Here is an 18345-nt window from a genome sequence, read left to right as displayed (position 1 = left end):
ACTTCAACTGAGTAAGACAGGTTTTTATCTTCTTAAATCATGGTACCAGAGGCTGGAAGAAAAATAGGCAAAAAAAAAAAAAAAAAAGGTAAGGTTGAATTACCTCATTTATTCAGCTCTCTGACATCCTCGTAAGAACTCAACAGAGACAGTGGGCCTGAAGGGTCCGTGAGTCTTTGTCGGAGGCACCTCTTGGGTGGCTCCACTTGCAGGGTTGCCCTTCTCTAAGGGGCTGCCACGTGCACAGACATCTGTTCTCCTTCCCCCCACCCTGACGGCCATCTCAGCGTTGAGTCTCCTGGACCATGGCTTACTGGCTGAGGCCTGTCATCTGCTCTAAGGTAAGCCAAGCAGTGTGTCGCGCTTGTGAACTGGAAATCTTGCCTGAGGAGCCACAGTTGCTCTGGAAGGAAGAACCCCCACCTCCTGCAAGAGAAATACACAGAATTGCACTTGTTCTTACCCTTTCTGAGCCTGGGTTTAATTCTTCCTTAGATTTGGTAAGGTAATCCATTAGTCTTGCACTCAATTCCCTGTTTTTGCTCAAACTACTAGAGCTGGTTTCTGTTCCTTATTGTCAAAAGAAACGGAAGAGAAGACAGCCACAACCATGGCTGAACGGTTAGAAGAAAATGGTTTATCTGGATGCCATTTCATCCGTTCATTGAGTCATTCAATGGTCATTTACTGAGGACCTATTATATGCCAATCACAGAGACAGGTACACAGATAAGACAGAGGAGGTGTGGGGAGACAGGCAAACATATAATCACACTAAATTATGATAATGTTCTGGTGGAGATACTTACAAAGTGACGTGGGGGTACAGATAAGAGTATGAATGAACTCTCTGGGTAGGTTGGGGAGCTGGGGTTAATCAGCCTGGAGAAGGATATAAGTTAAAGACTAAATCAAAGCTATACAGCAAATTCAATCTCATTACACTACAGTGGCAGCAAATGAAGAATGGCTACATGGAGGCTGAAGACCAGCTGTTCTCAATATCGACTCAGCTCTGCCGAGTGGAAACTGATTTGAACAGCAGCATGAGAGACTGAGATTACATATGGAAGAATTTCCTGACAGTGAGAGTAGTTAACGTTGGGAGATTGTAGAATCTTCTCCTCTGGAGGTTTAAAAAATAACATAGCTCATCATCTGCCTGGGAGAGCATTATTGTGATGCTGTCTAAAAGTAGGGAAATGGAAGATAATTGCTCAAGGTCTTTTCTAGCTTAGAGTTTTCATAATTCTGTCATTTTTTTAAGAAAAACTTTATCGAACCAATGGAAAATAAAATTACAGGCAGAAAACGAAAAAGGATAGATAAATAATTGAATTATTAATTCCCTCTTGGTTAAGGAATGAGGAAGAAACGAAGGGACTAAAAAGATTGAGCATGTGTTATTTTAGAAATTATTTTGAAATCTGTTGATTGTTTAAGAACTCCCAGGTTGGGCCTCGACTGGTTGCTAACTAATGGTCCTGTCTTTTCCTTCCCAACCCAGAGTACTTTAGTTTCCCCTAATTCACTTTATAACTAACTTCTTCAGCTTGTAGAACATTTTGTATATGTTTATAAATTTCTTTTTATTGTGAACTTAAGCAAATTTATAGAATAAGACAGTCAAATGAACATTAGTTCCCTACATCACTCAAAATTCACATTTGTCCTTTTTAAGGTTAGCTACCTGCGTTCTGCTTATAGACTTTTTGAATTCTGCTTTCTTCCACATGATTGATGTCATTTATGTATGTTGATGCATTCCCCATACTTGCCACACTTAATAGTACCGGAGCACATCACTGTGAGCCCATGTACTAAGTGAGGTAGCTAGAACTGCGAGGGAGGTCAGCCGCCCTGGGGCCATCTGTGATCATCACTGCCTCACACCTGTCACTGGAGCCTCATCAGGAAGTTAATTCTCCCTCCCTCCCTCCCTGCCTTCCTCCCTTTTTCCATCCCTCTCTCCCTTCCTCTCTTTCTTCCAATTAAAGAGACTAGCATGCACTGAAAATTACAACATGGGTTTAGAGAATTGTGAGTCCAGTTGGGCTACAGATAAAGTATATGACTAGAAAATAAAATTAGAGAATTAAGTTAGGCCAAACTATGTAGAATTTGCCAAGACCACAGAGTTTATTTGTTGGGCCGGCATTGGGAAACCAATGAACATAGCATTTGGAAGTGTTGCACAGTGGAAGGCTCTAGAGAATGGTAATCAGTTTAAAGACTCAAAGTGGGGACTCATTCAAAATGAGACACACAGATATACATACATACACCAATATTTTGATATTGGGCTAATGCCTTGTTTTATTTTTTAAATGTGAATCCGCTCAGTGTTCTGAGTTGTTTTATTTTTGCTTTCATCTTAATCAATTCATTGTCTATGATTTTCAGTTTTAGTTTCTTGAAAGTTGCACAAAACTTTAAAGACATTTGCAAAGCAATCTTAGTGTAGTATCCCTTGAGATTTTAATTTTTTTCACCAATCTTTTTATCTCACTCACACTTAATTTGACAGCAGTTTTTTTTTTAGCAACTCCCTTTATCTAGTTTTTACCAAAGCATTCAGTGTAAGTTTCATAAAAAATCTACCTCTCTTTTCTCGCACATACTTCATCAGTTTATAAAATTTTTAATTCAATAATGCAGTTAGAATAATAAAAACACATCACAAACTGATTTTTGATAAACATACATCTTGACGGGTGGGAAGAGAAGGTACAGGTGCGGTAGAATATAGTCTTAACTGGGAGTGTTTGGTATATGTGGACATAAGACTTATATTTTGGAATGAGGGAAGAGAACATGGACTAATCTGTGCCAGTTAAGAGAGTTTAGGGAAAGGGGAAAAAAACCCTAGAATTTAGTTTTGAGTCTTTCACCAGAAAATCAAATTTTGGTTTTTGGTGTCCCTACATAGATTTATTATACTATGTTTAATATACTAAACTTCCACCCGTATCTTTGCATCTTCCTCATATTCATTTTTCTATTTTCCTGAGATTCTAGAGCACGAGGGCAGGAACTGAATGGAAATATTTCAGTAGCCTAGATAGTACCCTCTTCTGGGATGAAGATATCCTTGAGAAAGGGAGAGGGTCTTCTTGCTACTGAGACTGTAGAGGATTAAAGGAGGGATTGTTTTGTGTCTTGGTTTGGAATCTCCTCAGTGCATTTTGACTTGTAACCCTTTTTTCCAGGATACACTTTCCACTGGGAGTATGATGGGTGCAATTCATAGTTTTTGCCTTTTTTTTTTTTTTTTTTATAGAGCTTCTGGTATTAACAGATCACCAACATCTCCATCTGGTAGAACTGAGAGGAGGGGGAGGGGGAGGGGAGGGGGGAAACAGGAGAGAAAGAGGAAGAGGAAGAAACCTTCCTTCTAGTTCTCCCTAAGGTACACAAAGAGTAAACATAGCCCTTTTCCTACCTCCTCCTTGGGGTGACTTGCAAAGTTAGGGTACTGGAAACCTTTAGAAAGTGACTTTCCTAGCTCAGGGCTGTACATGGTGCTGATTCACATGGAACTTTGTATCCTGGGTATCAGAGCTACCTTGATAGTCATCTTGTGGAAACAGTATAAACTTGTTTCTTGAAAAAGAAAATATAAAATTATAAATGATTTTTCCTTTAAGAATAAAATCAGGGTTAACTAAAAAGCTGGAAGAACTCTATTGCATGCTGTAGTGTAGCTTAAAGTCCTTCAGCCAATTACCATCTCAAATGACAATGGGGGTATCTTTTTTTCTGATAAAGATCAGGAATCTAGTATTGTCCAAACACTCAAAAGGTGCTATTTGTTTCAAGTGAAATGGAAGGGTTTATACCAATTATTGTGATGAATGAAATGAAATGAAGAACACTTGAAATAGTTAAATGTTTACTCACATGACCAGGTGGGTACAGCAGCCCTAGGCTCTCTGGTGGGAGCAAAGATTCCTGGTATGTTCTAGCCCATGTATTGAAAATACTTGACAAAACCTAAATTTTAGAAGAAAAGCTGCTGTCTGGTGGTGTTAGTGGTGCTTTCTTTTGACACTATGTATTGGGGGGTACATATTTATGTAAGGTCACTATCTAGGTCACTCAACAGTGCTTGAAACTAATGAAGCTTAGCCTCAGGGCCCCTTACTTGCACCGGCCTTTCAAAATGCTCATATGGTCATATACTTTTGTGAAGTTTGGAAAAGTAGGATACTTTACCTGCAATTTGTTAAAATCACTAGACCATTCTACTTTGACTTCCTGTGATGGTTAATTTTATGTGTTAACTTGACTGGGCCATGGAGTGCTGGGACATGTCATTCTGGATGTCTGTGGGAGTGTTTTTGGATGAGATTAACATTTGAGTTGGTAGACTGAGTAAAGCAGATTGCCCTCTCTAATGTAAGTGGCCCTTATACAATTGGTTGCAAGCTGATTGCCTACCTTCCCATGAGTAAGAGGGAACTCCTTCTGCTTGAGTGTTGATCTGAGATTTCACTCTTGCTGCCTTCACACTTGAACTAAAACATGGCCTCCTCTTGGGTTTTCAACCTTGGGTTTCGGACTGGAACTACGCCATCACTTCCCCTGGATCTCCAGTTTGCTGACTGTGAGTCTTGAGATCACCTCCACAACGGTGTGGACCAATTTCTTAAAATAAATGTCTTTCTATATAGATATATATCCTTTTGGTCCTGTTTCTCTGGAGAACTCTGACTAATATCCTTCTTTCATATTTACCCTTGAGTTGGCTGATATTGGAAGTGTTTGGGAGGATCTAAGAGGAAATTTAATTGGGGAATCATTTAGTTGAGTATATTTATATAGTTTGCAGTCACTTCTGTGTATAGTATGCTAGCCTAGTGTGGATATGGCTTCCAGCTTTATCCCCCTGCCCACTGTACCAGCTCACTTGATAATGTGACTGAAGACCTCTGATGGAGTTCTTTCACTGTGAGTGTTTAGCACCTGACACTGAAAGTTTGTGGATGGTGGAGAAAAATGATGTCAGAGGATCACCTCATAGAAGGTTAACTCCCTTTCACTTATGGAGTTTTCATATATGGGTACCATAGCATTTGTGCCTTGATATCAATCCAGAAACCCCAGGGCAACAAGTGAGAAGTGAGCAGCACAGGCATGAGATAAGGTGTAATAAGGTTGTGCCTGCATGAAGTTAATCAGTACAGCACTAGCTCAAACAAGAGATAGGTAGGACAGGTCGTTAAGACTGAGATGCACACCAACATTGTATAATACCATGCTTCATATATGGATCTTTCTTCAATTCTAGAACATTTGCTGCCATTATGTCTTCAAATATTATGTCTTTCTGATTCTTGATGTTTTGAAGTCCCTCTTAACTGCCTGTTGGAACTTCTTATTTTATCCATGATTTCTTTTAATTCTGCTTTCATGTATTCCATTTCTTTTTTTCTTTTTTCTTTTTTTATTTTTAATAATATTTTTTATTATGTTAGTCACCATACAGTACATCTGTAGTTTTTGATGTGAAGTTCCATGATTCATTACTTGCATATAACACCCAGTGCACCATGCAATACATGCCCTCCTTACTACCCATCACCAGCCTATCCCATTCCCCCACCCCCCTCCCCTCTGAAGCCCTCAGTTGGTTTCTCAGAGTCCATGGTCTCTCATGGTTCATTCCATTTCTTTTTTCTTTAAGCTGCATTTAGACTGATTTTCTAGGTTCCATCTTTTAATTCTTCAGTTTTCTCTTCAGCAGTGTCTACAATTCAATCCATCCATTATGTGTTTGATTTTAATGATCGTATTCTTCATTTTCAGATATTCTGTTTTATTATCTGTTTTTAAAAACATAGTCCTTTTATTCCCCTATTTTATTCTTTTATCATTTTGAACATTTTAAATATGTTTAAAATTTCGCTCAGTTTTCTTTTTCTCTAGTTCTTGAGGAAAATTCTGTTTTTATTGTATTTATTTATGTTTTCAACATGGATTGCTTCTTCCTGTGTGTCATTGTTCATGGGAGACCTTGGTCCTGGGAAGGTTCCTATGAAAAGTTTCAAGTTTGCTTTTGCCAAAGCTCTAAGAGCTCCATCTGTTCTGGACCAGGGTTTTTATTTATCTAAAAAAAATTTTTGAGTATAGTTGACTCACGATATTACATTAGTTTCAGGTGTGCAATATAGTGATTCAACTCATACCATTTAACTGTTATAGCTTATTCCACTTTATATATCTCTCTGCCCCCTCCCCCCTCAAAAGCACAGGGCTTTAACTTGTATCATATGAATCTTAAAGGGAGGGGGTTAGATCAAGGTTAGTGGACTATAGCGTAGATTTTCTTATGGTGCCCAGCCCAAGACATGAGCACGAAATAAATATGTTCTAGGACTGAGAGAATTTAAGAGTTTATGTGGGGAATTTACAGCCTCTTTTCACCTCTTCTATGAAATTACTTGTATCTCTACCTATTTTTTTCTTAGTACCCAAACCTTTCCATCAGTGAAACTCCTTCTCTCCTGTACCTTCAACTTCTTCTCTATTGATTTAATTTCAATGTCATAAAATACAGTAAATCTTTTCCATTAATTTGAACACAAATTTCGGGTATCGTCTCAGACTCTTGTGATCATTTTCTTTTTTAATAAAGATATTACTTGACCCTAGACTGTATTGTCTGTCACTACTGCCATCACCGCACCTTTGCTGCAGTCTGGAATTGGAGCCTCAAGCCTGCATGGCTCCTGTGGCCCCCACACTGAGCTCTCTGCTCTAGGGTGCTTTTAATGTTTCATTCAGGTTGGAAAAATAACTACACTCAGGGCGTGGAATTTGACTTCCTGATGACTGCTAGGAGATTGGATGACATAGCCTGGAAGTGTGGAGAAGTAAGTTTCTTATAGGATGAATATTGACCAATGAGATTGAAGAGCAGCAAAGGATAAAGTAAATTCCCGGTGCTCCCGCCTACCCCATGCAGACTGCTTCGAGGTGTGCCTCCTTTGTGCAGCCTTCTGTTCCAAGTGGCAGTCAGTGTTTTGGTGCAGCTCGTCACACTGGTTTGCGTCTCTCCTTGCTTTGTTCCTCCTTTCCTTACCCTCATTTCCCTGAGCTTGCATCTCACAAATGAAGAATAGTGTCGGTTGTTTTTTTTTTTTTTAAGATTTATTTATTTATTTTAGAGAGAGCACAAGCGGGAGGGGCAGAAGGAGAGGCAGAGAGAATCTCAAGCAGACTCCGCACTGAGCAGGGAGCCCAATGCAGGGCTCGATCCCACGACCCTGAGATCATGTCCTGAGCTGAAACCAAGAATTGGCTGTTTAACTGTGCCGTCCAGGTGCCCCATGAACAGTGTTTTAATCTTCAGTTCAGGTGTGTTTCCTAGAAGACTTGGGCTAAGGTAGCCATTATAAAAACATTTTCCTTAACCCCACATCTCCCTTCATCTATTCCATTTATATTTCTCTTCCTCGGAAACTTTTTGAAAGGCTCTTTTTTTCTTTCTTTTTCTTTACTCTTTATCTCTGTTTTCTTATCTGCCATTCATTCTTCAGTCTAGCTCCTCTCTCCCATTTCTCTTAAAGCTGCTTTCACCAAGATCAATAATGACCATGTTGTTAAATCCGAAGGATGATTTTCAGCCTGTATCTTACCTGATCTGTGTGCAGCACTGGACACTGATCTCATATCCTCCCAGCATTGTCTCGCCCTGAATTCTAGACAATGTACTCTTAATTTTTATCTTGCCATTGTAGCTGCTCCATCTCAGCCACCTTTATATATCTTGTAAATATTGGTGTTTCCCAAGAGTCTATCCTCAGTCCCTTCCCTTCCCTCCCCTCACTTTCCATTATTCCCTTCTCTTTCTTTCCTCTGCTCTCCTCTTCTCTGGCATAAACCATCCCTGAGCAGTCTTACTTTTTCACATAGCTTCAAGCACCATCGAATGCCAATTACTTCCAAACCATATTTTAAATCTAATTTTCTCTCTTTTTTCCTTATATTCATTTAAGACAGGGAATACTTTATTCAAGCCCATCAGAGAAATGGACAGCTTGGGTCTGTAACAAAGCGTGTGTTTTAAAGCATAGGTCAGTAGTTGTGTATGACAGTATACACTGCTACACACAAATGAACTGATCAGAGCACAGCTCTTCACTGTCCAACACAGAACAAGCTTCCCTGTAAAAGCAGCATGTTTGGAACGTTTATAACTTTAGTATTCTTTTCCTTCTTCACCCTCTCCTTCAACAGAATTCACACCAGCTTCCTCATAATCCTTCTCAAGGGCAGCCATGTCCTCATGGGCCTCCAAAAACACTCCTTCCTCCATGCCCTCATCCACATTTCACTGAACAAAGGCACACTTGGCATTCCTCAGGTCAAACTTGTGGTCCAGGTGAACCCAGGCTTCAGCAATGGCAGTGGTGTTGCTCAGCACGCACACAGCTTGCTGTATTTTGGCCAGGTCTCCACCAGGTACCACAGTAGGAGGCTGGTAATTAATGCCCAGTTTGAAGCCAGTGAGGCACCAGTCCACAAACTGGATGGTACACTTGGTCTTGATGGTGGCAATGGCAACATTGATATCTTTGGGAACCACATTGCCATGGCACAACAGGCAACAACATGTCTTTACCATGGCGAGGGTCACATTTCACCATCTGGTTTGGTGCATTGGTAATCTCTGCTACAGAAAGCTGTTCATGGTGGGCTTTCTCAGTAGAGATGACAGGGGCATATGTGGCCAGAGGGAAGTGGATGTGAGGATAGGGCACCAGGTTGGTCTGGAATTCTGTTAGATCAACATTTAGGGCTCTCTCAAATCTGAGAGAAGCAGTGATGGAGGACGCAATTTGACCCATCAATGTATTTAGGTTAGTGTAGGTTAGCGTTCAATATCGAGGTTTCTATGACAGATGTCCTAGATGACCTCACTGTCAACTGTGAAGGCACAGAGTGCCCCAAGGTGGTGTGGGTAGTGAGGGTGGAGTTGTAGGGCTCACCTACAGCTGTGGGAACTTGGAGGGCTCGCTAAATGGAGAGCTCCAGCTTGGACTTCTTGCCATAATTGACAGAGAGACATTCCATCAGCAGGGAGGTGAACCCAGAACCAATTCCCCCTCCGAAGCTGTGGAAAACCAAGAAGCCCTAAAGACCTGTGCACTGGTCATCCAGTTTCTGAATTCAGTTCAAGACAAGGTCAAAGATCTCCTTGCCAATGGCGTAGTGCTCTCTGGCATAGTTATTGACAGCATCTTCCTTCCCAGTGATGGGCTGCTTGGGGTGGAAGAGCTGGTGATAGGTGCCAGTGTGAACTTCATCAATGACCATGGGTTCCAGGTCTACAAACACTGCCCTGGGCACATGCTTCCCAGCACCTGTCTCACTGAAGAAGGTGTTGAAGGAGTCAACTCCTCCCCTAATGGTCTTGTCACTTGGCATCTGGCCATCAGGCTGAATGCCATGTTCCAGGCAACAGAGCTCCCAGCAGGCATTGCCAATCTGGACACCAGCCTGGCCAACATGGATGGAGATGAATTCACGCATGGTTGCCGCTTTGTGGCTGCCAAGCAGATGGCAGAGAGGAAGAGGAGAGGTTGTTGCTTCTTACAGCACAACTCTTAGGTGGTCGATGTAATAGAACTTGCCAAGTACCAGATTCTTAAAAGGACTAATTGTCTACCAGACATTTCTTCTTTGGTGTTCTATAAGCTCCTGAAACTTGACATGTCTGAAAATAAAAGTCAACATTTTCTTCCCACCTGAATCTGTTTCTTTTCCTGCCTTGCCTCAATGACTGCTATCTCCATTCCCCAGCCAGAAATTAGGTGCCACCCTCACTCACCCACAACTTCAACCCCCATTAGGGTGACAAATTCATCCCTGTTTTCCCAGGGATTTCTTTTTTTTTTTTTTTAAGATTTTATTTATTTATTTGACAGAGACAGCCAGCGAGAGAGGGAACACAAGCAGGGGGAGTGGGAGAAGAAGAAGCAGGCTCATAGCGGAGGAGCCTGATGTGGGGCTCGATCCCAGAACGCCGGGATCACGCCCTGAGCCGAAGGCAGACGCTTAACCGCTGTGCCACCCAGGCGCCCCTTCCCAGGGATTTCTTGGTGTTAGAATGAAAAGTTCCATATTCATGAAATCCCCACAGTTCCATAAAACTGGAATGGCTTGCCTGGAGCTCTCTTAATTTTAAAACTGAAAGTCTCATGTTTTGGGAAACTCTTTAGTTCTGGGCGAACCATAAAGTGGATAATTTTGCCTATATCCAATCAATCATCAAGACCTACTGATTCTAACTTTTTAATGTGTCTAGATTGTCCAGTTCTCCCCCTCTTCACTGTTACTCTAACCAGCATAGGTCATTAACACATCTTGCCTCGATTGCTGTGAAGCTTTGCCCCTCTCCTTTGCATCTACCATTACTTCCTCCAACCCATTCTCTGAATTTCTACTAGAGTCATCTTTCTAAACTATAACTCTGTATCTTTTTTCTTCTTAAATCTTTGTAACTGTTCTTTATTTGTCCTAAGATAAGGGGCATACTTTTTTTTTTTTTTGAAGTAGGCTCCATGCCCAGCATGGAGCCCAACGTGGGGCCTGAGCTCACAACCCTGAGCTCAAGACCTGAGCTGAGATCAAGAGTCAGTTGCTTAACCGACTGAGCCACCCTGGCGCCCCAAGGGGCATAGGTTTTAATATGGCTCACATGACCTCTCATGAGATCATCCTGCTAATTCGTCCAGGCTCATCCCTTCTCACTTTCCTCTTACACTGCATATAAGCCCAGATGCCAGCAGTCTCCTCTACGAAAGCAACCTTTGTTTTTACTCTGCACCCACACGGACATAGAACTTTTGCCTATCTTCACATTCTCTACCTTGAGCCGACTACTACAAAATCTTGATAAGAAACAGAGAATTCATAGAGACGATGAAAGGGACCTTCCAGCCTGTGTGCTATGGCAACAACCCCCTAACTCACTATTTGACATTTCTTCTCTAAAGTTCCTTCTCAGCTCTGACACTCCTAGGATTTTTTTTTTCTTTGTCTCTACTTTTCCTCCAAGGTATAGAGTCTTCCTGGATCTACACCCCCTCTTCCTGTGCCCCCGCACCAAACTCTTTACACTCATCTCTTTATTATCCTAAGTGATTTTTCTTTGCCCCAGGTCCTGTTTATAAGTGCACATTCCCAGCTCTATCCAAGGGTTCAACAAAACAAAGTGTCCTTCTATTTTGAGGTTCCATTTTCACTTGGTGCCATCATTTTTAGCTTGAATATGTCCCTTGGGGTCTCATCTCTCATCCCAAGTAGCTTATTAAAATATTTCTTGAAAAATATGGTGCTACGATCCTAGAGAAGTTGTTCCACCAGCTGCTAAGACAGTAAAAGTTTCTTCCTTTTGTCACCTGTGTTCCAGCTATCCTAGCTTCCCTATAGTTCTCATAATTTTTCTTTTTCTCTCCTACTATGTCTTTGTATAAGCTGCCAAATCACCTGGGATACTTTACCACCATTTACCTTAAAAAAAAAATGAAAAATTTGACTAACAAATATACCTAAAGTTATAATATTTTTATGTCCCCTCGCCAAAATTTGTCTTCAGCATCAAGAAGGACGGACAGCTCTTATAAATGGAACCGGTGTTAGATGTACTTCATGGGGCTTGATTTGAACAAAGAAATTCCTAATTATATCATGACTCATTTTAGCATTTTTAATCATCATGGCATGATGAAATTCACTGCATTGGTCTCTAGGGGATTAGAAAGAAAACTAATTTCAATTTTTTGAAAGTCATTTTCAAGACCTCCAAAGAAGGCTCATAGAGGACATGAAAGGGGCCTAAGAATTACATAGTTCTCAGTCTGAGTCTGAGAATTAGTACAATTAATCAAAACTGCAATCCACATTCTCTTAGAAAACAACAGTATGCAAAGCACATGGCCACTGTGTGCAGTCCAAGCAATCATGTACATTTACAGGTAGGTTATACTCAATTAACCTAGTTTATTTTCTTGATAACATCATTGAATAGACCTTCATTTTTACTAATGCAAATGATTGAAGATTTTAAGATGGCAGTGGAATAACTTTATACTGCATGTGGAGAGCCACACTACTAGGATTTCTCAGTGGCCTTCCTTAATGCTAGAGGCCCTGAGCTTCAGAGACTTGAGAGGAGTGTGGATTAACAAAACGAACAGAGAATTGGAGTTCACAAACCCAGACTTCCATACATACAGCTGTATTTTCTTACGTTATTTTAAACTCTGCATTCTCTTACTTTTTAAACAATCTTTGCACTCACATTTTATTATTTTATTTTATTTATTTTTTAAAAGATTCTATTTTTAATAATTTCCACACCCAACAAGAGCCACATGCTCTTCTGACTGAGCCAGCCAGGTGCTCCTACACTCACATATTATTATTATTATTATTAGTGCAAAAAGATGGTTTTAGTACAGGGACAGGACCCGTGGGCAGAAAGAGCTGCTGCACTGGGGTTGTGAGGAATGGCTGATTAAAGCTATGGGGTTGAGGGAGATAAGGAAAAAGGGAGGTGTTCAAAAGGACTTTCATAAACCAAAGAAAACCCGCAGGATACTGGAGACCTTGCCATTATCAAGCTAAGGTTGTTCTTCCCTCTAGCAAGGCATTAACATTAAGATAGTTGGAAGTTTCTTGGAGGAATGTCACACATCTCCCACCCAGCAGTAGGGAGAGGGGGTTGCAGGGTGTCGGCTTGTGCTTTGTCCTCAGTTTGCCTTCTGCTCCCTCATCATTTCCCCCCTGAACAATTTTGACCCTTAATTATTTAAGGTTGGGGAAGGTGGAAGGTCTTATCTTCTGTAACCTCTTCCTGCTGAATAGGGGTGTAGAGATGTCCCTACCTATGGGTCAATATTGGTCAGTTGGGGAACATAAGGGGAGTTACCAAAGGCAGAGGCAGCTGAATCCAACGCAGTCAACATTTATGAACCTCCTTGAGTAGATAGGATCATCTGTCGTTGTGAAGTGATTGTATTGATGGAGTCTTGGCACCAAGCAGAGAGACACTTCATTGTTGTTTGAAGAGGAATTTGAGATCTTCTAGAGGTTCACAGGAGTAAGAAGGCACGTTAGTTTGCTCATTGGTTTCCTGAGACACTGGTGGGAAATCAGAAGTGGGCAGTGTTAAGTCGGGGGGCTGCTTTTCTTTCTTTTTGACTGCGAGGGAAGAAGCAGCCATGGTGCCTGAGGCACCAAGGATGGTGTCCTACACTCACATTTTAGAAGAGAGATCTTCCCTTGTTTTCTTTCTCTCTGCTGGAGGAGAGGTGGGTGGGGGGAAGGGATAGTTGGGGGATGGGCATTAAGGAGGGCACGTGATGTGATGAGCACTGGATGTTAATATGCAACTGATGAATTATTGAACTCTCCATCTGAAACTAAGGATGTACATGTTCACTAATTGAATTTAAATTAAAAGAAAAAAGGTAAGATAAAGTAATAGGTGTGAAAATACTTTGGAAATGAAAAAAAGCTTTCCAGTGGTAGGTGGGCCTGTCATCTTTTAATTTGCAAAGGGCAAGAATGAAGAGAGTCACTGTACTCATCTGTTCATCCTTCCCACTATTCAACTATCCATCTGTCTTACCCCTCCGTCTTTCAACAAGTATTTATCGAGTACTTAATGTTTGCATGTAACGGCTATGATCCCTGTCCCTCATGGAACTTACACTCTTGTGTAAATAGTATACAGACAATTTAAATTCAGATTGATAAAGGCTATACTTGATAAAGGGAACTGTGGGATGGTTGGATCAACTAGGGTTTGGTTGGGGAAGGTTTTCCACAAAATGATGTCTAGATTGATCTGTTAGCTCTCATGAGAAAATATGGGAAATGTTGTTAAGCGTCATGGGAAATATGCGTAATAGCAGGACAAAGGTGATAGAATGTTCCAGGTAGAAAGAACACAATGTGCAAATGCCCTGAGGCAAGAGTCAGTTGAGTTCAACAAAAATTTCAAGGTAGCTGCTCTGCCAGGTGAGAAAGATTCATTTGAATTATTTATGAACGGTGGAGTCGCTGGTTCCGTAGAATATCTGACGTGTGACGGGTGTGCGGTTTATCCATTTGCAGCTGTTCCTTGGCCTCAAGTCCTAGACTGAATTGTACTACCCCTGGCAGCTCTCTTTGTCTTTTTTTTTTTTTTTTCCTCTCCCCAACCTCTGGAAAGTAGATTGCTAAGACTCTAAAGCTTTCGGTTTTTAAGGCATGGCGCTTTGAATTGAAACACTGCAATTGTCAGAGGACTCAATAAAAACCTTCCCAACTCTTCTCATTTTGAAGAGGAGGAAACTGGGTTGCAGAGAGGCTAGTTACCTTTCCCTGGGTTCCCTAGCTATTAAATCGCAGCTGCTAAAGCAAATATAGGCTAGACCTGGGGTAACAGTGGTCTCCACATAGTAGAATCAGGAGCAACATGACCACTGGAACACGCGAAGATCAAGAACAGCCACGCAGGCCGACTACTGCCTGTGACGATACAGGGTGACAAGGCTACTCTAACTCCTATCATGGGCAGAAGCGTATTCTTTGTCTCATTCGATGGATCAAGGCTTCCGGTCTGAAAACATTGCCAAAATTACCTGCCATGGCTCCTTCCTAAAATCCTATTATTAGAGTAGCTGAGTCTTGAAAGCATGATTTGTTTCCTAGCATTCCCTCCACAGCTAGTGGAGCACGAAACAGGGGCCTGGGCAACAGTTGGAAACCCGGAAGTGTGAAATAAGAAAAAGGCAAATGAAGTGGAAGTTTACGAAACCCCAGTACAAACTTCCGTTTACCTGGGGCTGACGGTTTAGGATTCCTAGGGAAATTGAGTAAACATAATCAGAATAATTGCTAAACATCTCCAGTCTTAACCAACGATTAGTCACAAGGATGACAAAGCACCGGAAAACAGTCCCTCTGATTATTTGGATACGTGTGTAGTTAGATATGGTGAAGAGAAGCTGGTCTGTCCCCCGTGAAGGTAGCAGCGTTCTTTCTTAAGTCTAAGAGATGCGTAGCACACCAAGAAACATTAACGATTCAAATCTCTTCACACACACTTCCCTAGTGAATATACATCAGGCAGCAGCAAAACTTCTGTTGTAATTGTTTTCCTGCCACAGGAAGCTTTGCAGATGATGTCCTAACCCTTGAGTGAAATCAAAAGGGAACCCTCTCTTATCAGAACTGTTCCTACCATAAACCTTTCTGTATCTTTTAGGAAACTTTCAGTTGCAAGGGAACAGAATACCTAACTCAAATTTGTGTAAACATCCCCTTGATTGGTTTACACATTTAAAGGGCCAGAGGTAGGACTTGTCATAGATGCAGTTTGATCTGGGGGATCAAACGATGATTTTCTTACCAGCTCTCAACTTTTTCTTCCTTTGTGTGCCAGCTTCATCTTTGGGTTACTTCTTTCCTAAGATGAGATGGTGGCAGTATTCCTGAGCTGCATATTTTCAGCTACAAAATTGAGTGGAACAGTGAAAGCTTGTCTTTCTCAGAGATAATCACCGTGGCCAGGGAGCTGGGCTGGTGAGATTTCACTTAAGTTAATCAAGGTCCTCCATGGAGGTGAGGAGTGGGATTGTTCCCACCCGACGGAGTCGGCAGAGAATTGGGAATGGGAGGATTTCCCCCAAAGAGAGTTCTGCTACTAGATGAGTGGGGAATGGATGCTAAATAGCAAAGAAAAGATTGTTGCTCCCCTTGATTTTTTTTCTTCTTTTTTGGCATTCCACCTGGAAGGGCTCTCAGTAAAGTTTAGCTTCTGCATTGGTTAGAATATAGCTTCGGGTGTGTGAAATAGGGACTCAAAAGAACAGTATACTAAAGAAGAATGAAGGTTACTTGCACTCTCATTTAAAGTCCGTGGTGCCTCTGCACTGTGAAACTCTGCAGGACCAGACCCCTGCTTTGCTTTGTCATCTCCAGCACGTGGCTTCCATTCCTGTGGTCCAACATGGATCACTACTCTGTCCCAATGCCAACCTGACAGGGGTAAAGAAGGGGAGGATATGTTTCTTCCCTTTAATTCAGAGTTTCTCAACATTGGCACTATTGACACTTTGGGCAAGATTATTCATGGTTGGAAGGGAGGACGTCCTGTACGTTGTAGGATGTTTAACAACATCCCTGGCCTCTACCTGCTAGATGCCCGTAGCATCAGCCTTCACTCCCGCCCCAGCTGTGACAACCAACACAACTCTATATTTGCCAAGGATTCCCTGAGGGGGGCGTAGTTTACCTCTGCTCACATTCTTTGGCTAGAATTGAGTTATATGGTCATTCATAGCTGCAAGGGAGACTGGCAAGTGTGGTCCTTTTCCTTTTCCTTTTTCCTTGATGGCTATGTGCCACTAAAATGGGACCACTGACATTCCTATCAGTGTTCAAGTGTAAGTTCAAGTGTAAGTTCAAGTGTAAGTGTATTCTCTGTTAACAACAATCGAGGGGCACAATATGATAATAGAGAATAATTATTGAACTTTTGCTTTTATCCACTTCTAGGAATCCACAAAAATTCCCTGATATATTGCTGAAACTCTTTAGGATGCATTTCTTAATTGTGAACATTCTTTCAGACTATGACAATGGGAACTTGAAATCCATGAAATTATATGCAGGTGTCTAACAAATAATATTTTCACTGATGTTGATTTTGAGGGCACTGAAGTCTGTGTCATATCCAATTTCTAGTAACTCTCAAAGCTTTCTCTCCAAAGCTGTTGGTACACCCTTATGCCTGCTGTTACTGCTGAAGCCATTGGCATCAACTACCATCCTACTGCATTATAAATCTCTTCCCACCCCCAGTCTTTGGTCTTGATGATGTACTGATTAGGGCTTCCAACATGTTATAGGCATTTCGTAAATCTGACTTTTTGACATGGCTTCTTCTCTCCTTAGGACTTACAGAAAGATTGTGAGTGTTGGGATGGAAGACAATTCTGAATAACACAAATGTTCTCAAATCATTCTTCCATTCTGATGACTGAAACACTGTTATTGAATCAAGCTTATATATTTAACACTTAGCAGAATTATTTCCCAGAACTATTTCTCAGTTTCATATGTAAAGAGATTTCATGTATACTATCCCATCAGTTTTTCTGACCAGCCCAAACATGGAAGATCCAGTTTAGGCTCCAACTGGAACCCCTGGCTATTTGTTGATTTAGACATAGATTTCAATCATTCATTATTTTCACTTATTTATTCAATCAATACATTTCTTGAATGGCTACTACATAAAGATATGTTCTGGGTCTTGGAGTTGCAACTGTGAGTACATCTGCCATGACCCAACTTACATGATCTAACAGGTGCTATGGTGACAGCTCCCTCCTCCTCCACATTATCAATTTGTGAATTGTATTTTTCAGAAATTGTTTTTTTAAAAATTAACATATGATGTATTATTTGTTTCAGGGGTACAGATCTGTGATTCATCAGTTTTACACAATTCATAGCACTCACCATAGCACATACTCTCCCCCATGTCCATCACCCAGCCACCCCATCCCTCCTACCCCCCTCCACTCCAGCAACCCTGTTTGTTTCCTGAGATTAAGGGTCTCTTATGGTTTGTCTTCTTCTCTGGTTTCATCTTGTTTCATTTTTTCCTCTCTTCCCCTATGATCCTCTGCCTTGTTTCTCAAAGTCCACATATCAGTGAGATATGATAATTGTCTTTCTCTGATTGACTTACTTTACTTATCATAATACCCTTTAGTTCCATCCATGTCCTTGCAAATTGCAAGATTTCATTTTTTGATGGCTGCATAATGTTCCATTGTGTGTGTATGTGTATATATATATATACACATCTTCTTTATCCATATCTGTTGTTCATTGGAAATTCTTAAGTTAGATCAGAATCTTTCTGCTACCAGTTGCTGCCAGTGGTGTGTACTCAGGAAACTCAATATTTGTGCAGGTCAATCCTACTGGCGAAGATTTTTCTGAGACAGAAAGTAGAAGTTATTCAGTCACGCACTCTCAAGTTAAGCAGGATGCTCGAGTTGTCAGGAATCTTGGATTGTCTAGTATTTGCTGAATCTAGTTTTTTTTTTCTTCACAAGCTTTAGTCAGACTGAGGGGTAACTCCCTTGTAATATGTGACTTGCTCTTCAAGAGTTCATCATCTGAAATGCTTTTTATTTTTTAGAATTCTTAAATAACTTTTATTGTGATAAAATATACATAAGATTTATCATTTCAACCATTTTTAAATGTACATTAATTATATTCACACTGTTACTCAGTCATCACCACCATCCATCTCCAGAGTTTTTC

At 41.0% G+C, this 18345-nt stretch overlaps 1 pseudogene; it reads right to left on the bottom strand.

Moving 5' to 3' along the window:
* Nucleotides 1-8203: 8203 nt before the first annotated feature.
* Nucleotides 8204-9537, bottom strand: LOC123794963 (tubulin alpha-1A chain-like; annotated as a pseudogene).
* Nucleotides 9538-18345: the final 8808 nt, after the last annotated feature.

This window comes from Ursus americanus, chromosome 12 (genome assembly GCF_024610735.1).
Source record: "Ursus americanus isolate L20-20 chromosome 12, mUrsAme1.1.p, whole genome shotgun sequence".
NCBI classification, from domain to species: Eukaryota; Metazoa; Chordata; class Mammalia; order Carnivora; family Ursidae; genus Ursus; species Ursus americanus.
The sequence above is the reverse complement of the archived record's forward strand: the minus strand, read 5'-3'. Positions and strand labels throughout refer to the sequence as shown.